At 43.4% G+C, this 4,217-nt stretch overlaps 1 non-coding gene across 1 annotated transcript; it reads left to right on the forward strand.

Moving 5' to 3' along the window:
- The first annotated feature begins 1,589 nt into the window (after positions 1–1,589).
- On the forward strand, positions 1,590–1,698 carry LOC137529183 (U6 spliceosomal RNA). Its single transcript, XR_011023608.1, has one exon. It is a non-coding gene; the product is annotated as a U6 spliceosomal RNA (small nuclear RNA).
- Positions 1,699–4,217: the final 2,519 nt, after the last annotated feature.

Below are 4,217 nucleotides of genomic sequence, written 5' to 3' on the forward strand. Positions count from 1 at the left end.
GCTCCATAGAATAGACTGTGTAGGTATGGCTCTCATACTACATGGAAGGGGGTAAAACTGGTCTGTGATCTTTCATTTTCCAAAGTCTGATGTGTGTATGAGCCTTAAACCTTCTTACTACATGCAGGTGGTGAAATGGGTCAGTGACTGGCCAATCAAAATTGGACGTGTGTATGCAACCTCACTGCAAACCATAAAGACGTGGTCAATGAGATGATAGTAGTTCTGGGTTGCATGCAAATTTAATGCAATCTGTATGCAGCTTAAAACTGATCCAATCATATACACACTTCCTGTCAGTTTCAGTTGGCCCAATACAAGCTGCATCCAGTTTCTGCAAAGCCTTATAATGCTGACTTCCGTACTACAAATACAGCGACAATTTCACCTAGTAAGGCCAGGCGACGATAATTATATTTGTATCATTATTTTGTTTACTTTTTTTGTTTTTTGTGTTTTTGCTTTTTTTTTGGCTGGAGTGTTGGAGCTGCTGTGGGTTTGTGAACCTGGCGGACCTGTGTTATGAGATTCGGGCGGTTCAGCTCTCCGCATACCTGCAGCGTCTCGTTATTCAGGCCTCGCGTCCCCCCGGGAGAAACAGGAACTCGTTTTACTCCATTTTTTTCAGGTGGGCGTCTCCAACCCTCCATGTCATATTTTTTTTTTTATTGTAATTTAAGAAGGTCGTAAAATTCTGAATATTCTCACCCATCAGGTGCAGAAAAACACAGAGGCCTATAAAAGAACGCTGATCAGAAATACCCCCCTCCCCCGACGCTAATTCTCATTCCGCACCTCTCACAATTATCTGTAAAAAAACGAAAAATTACTCACCAGACCTAATGCCCAAATCTCAGCTAATCGCGGGATTGCACAATAGCAACTACTGCTAATTAATGAGCCTAACAACTCCCTGCTAGTGAAACATTTAATAAGTTGGAGAGACTTGAATTATTACACTGGCATTAAAGGACACCTGATGTGAGAGTGATATGGAGGCTGCCATGTTTATTTCCTGTTAAACAATACCAGTTGCCTGGCAGCCCCGCTGATCTATTTAGCTGCAGTAGTGTCTGAATCAAACCAGAAACAAGCATGCAGCTAATCTTGTCAGATCTGACAATAATGTCAGAAACACCTGATCTGCTGCATGCTTGTTCAGGGGCTATGGCTAAAAGGATTAGAGGCAGAGGATCAGCAGGGCTGCCAGGCAACTGGTATTGCATAAATGGAAATAAATATGGCAGCCTCCATATAACTCTCACCTTCATTTTAAGGTGCACATACAGTTTCTCAATCACTCCCCAAATGTTCCAGTCAGATATAGTGTTAAAAAAAAACAACAAAGAAAACGAAAACAATAAACAACCGCGATCAATATACATGCAATCAATCATTCACCCTCTGCCCTCAAAACACACTCACTGCAAACTGCTACTCTAGAAGAAATAAAGACAACTAGGTTGCAAAATTGTACCTAGTGGCAATTAAATGGAGGATATTAGCTTTAAAAATGAATTGCATGCAATAGCATTCTGTACTGAACCACTGCACCAGCGTTGAGGTTCCCTCCCTAGAAAGGGTCCCTAGTGCTCGCTTTGGCAGCATATATATACTAAAATTGGAACGATACACAGAAGATTAGCATGGCCCCTGCGCAAGGATGACACGCAAATTCGTGAAGCGTTCCATATTTTTCTAAATTTAATCAAGTATTACAAGGCCGCTCAACTAGCGGTTCTTCCCACCATATACGGGGGCGTCCGTGCTCCAAAATGGGTCGAGTTAGAGAACTCAATTCTGTACCCCTTATCCTGGAAAGGTATATTATGGTCTAACTATCCTAACCACAACCTCTTAAAACATATCTCAATAACCACCCACCATACCTTCGGTTTGTGGAGGAGAATCCGTTTTAAATCTACATTGCAATCTAAACTCTCCATTATGACGGAACTCTTCCACAACCCAGATTTTCCACAGGGCCAAGCCCCACAGACTTTTAATTGGTGGATATCCAAAAACATCCTCACACTGCCGCACCTCCTGAATAGAGGTAGGGTCCCCACTTGGGTACAGTTCCTCAACATCCATAAACCTCCCAGGTTGGAATGGTTTCGGGCCAAACAGCTACACCACTTCATTACAAACCTTACCTCTCCAAGCTCCAACCTAGCCCCTACCTCATTTGAAAGCACCTGTCTTCACGACCCCATGAGAAAAGGGATGTTGTCCATACTCTACTCAAACTTTAATAGTCCACCCTCCAACTTCAAACATAAATACCAAGTGGCCTGGGAACAGGACCTCCACATCACTTTAGATAGCGAGGAATGGACTCAATGCATGGAAACCTTATCCAAGGGAAGCATGCAAACATCAAACATGGAAATCTCCATACGCTTACTACATAGAACATATCTTGTCCCCTCAAGGCTACACATAATAGACCAGTCTACAGACTCTATATGCTTCCGTGGGTGTCAGGTACCAGGCACCATGCTTCACCTCTGGTGGTCTTGCCCCAAAGCGTCATCCTTGTGGAGAAGAGTCCATGCACTAATTAGCTCTACAATCCCTAACCGCATTACAAGAGATCCTAAAATCTTTTTCATGGGGTTTAAACCAAAGTCAATCCCTCATGCCTAGCATAAACTAGTGCAATTTATTCTCTCCTGCACAAAAGCCCATATAGCCCACTCTTGGAATCAGCCCCACCTATCCTACTCGAAGGTCCTAGACAGAATCAATCACACATTAGTATGCGAACGCATCAATGCAATAGTCTTGGATAGATATAACCACTTCATTAAAATCTGGGATCCATGGATAGCACGACACCTACCTAGAAGTACACAAACTCTATTACCCATGTGAATCTTCTTGCCAACCAGTCTTCCCTACAACAAACTATTATAATGCTTGTCCAATACCCCCTTGTCTACCACTCAATACTACGAAGAGATTGTACCGTTGTTACTACTGTTCTGTATTACTTCTATGTGTGTTATTATGATATCTGGCGCCCATGTTGGGTAGCCATGTTTCAATGCCTGTAACTTTACTCATTTTATAATTGGCCTTTGGGCTTAATAAAAGATTTTGAAACTAGAAAGGGTCCCTACTCTCCCTACAGCAGCCAGCATGCTAGCAAACATTGCATGCTCTTGAACCTGTAATTCCTGGGGAAATGTCAAGTTCCACCATTATAGGGCACATAAATCAGTCTCATTTATCCAAGGAGCGACAAACTGTACTTCTCAAACCGTTAAACAAATGGGCTGTGCTGGTATATGGGGCAAGAGAGGTACAGCCTGCAGCCAGACCAGTATGATCACAGTTCATCTTTCTTGCAGGGGAGGACTGGCCAGGGGGGAAGGGGGGAGATTTCTTCCCAGGCTGCCTCTCCTTTAATGATTTAGGGCTGGCCGATACACCAACTGCTTCGATAATTATCCAATCGGATGAAAATCTGTGCCGCCACTAGCATGCCCAATCAAAATTGGACTTCTTTCGGGTGGAAAGTAGTTGAATGTATCAATCTGAGATGCTGGGAAATCTCGGGCCGATGTATTTGTTAAGTGCGATAATAAACTATTTTCGCAATGGAAACCCCTGCATTTTCCCTCAAAATCTATTATGTACCACACGGTGCCTGTGCATTTATACTTTAACTGTCATGCTGTCCATCTAGTATCCTTGCTGTATTTCTGCATTGGCATGACCATGTGACTACCGGTATATAGCACGTGGGGCACATGTGACGTCATTTGGGCTGGGGCTGCCATGAAACCGGGCCTCATGTTTGTGTTTTCCCTCCAGGCCAAAAGGTCCCAGTCCTCCCCTGCTTTCTTGTGTGTATGTTTTAGCATCCATGGTGGTCTGGCTGTGGGCTGTATCTCTATTGCCCCCTATTCCAGAGTTACAGATTACCCAGCAAGCTCATGGTGAACCAGAACTCTTAGCAGTGTGCTCACTAGAGTGATTTTTTGAGCGTTTAGGGAGAGCTTTGAATCGCTAGCGCTTTCCCTAAATGCTCTGCCAATGTAAATAAATGTAACGAATTCCACAGTAGCGATTGTGATTAACAAAATCGCAATTGCAGGACATGCAGCATTTTGAAATCGTTTGCACTTCAATGCAGCGTACTGAAGCGCTGGCAAATCGCTCATAAATCGCTACACATAGCAATTTGAGTGCCATTGCAAATTGTAAAT

Source organism: Hyperolius riggenbachi, chromosome 8, assembly GCF_040937935.1.
Source record: "Hyperolius riggenbachi isolate aHypRig1 chromosome 8, aHypRig1.pri, whole genome shotgun sequence".
In the NCBI taxonomy this organism is placed as follows: Eukaryota; Metazoa; Chordata; class Amphibia; order Anura; family Hyperoliidae; genus Hyperolius; species Hyperolius riggenbachi.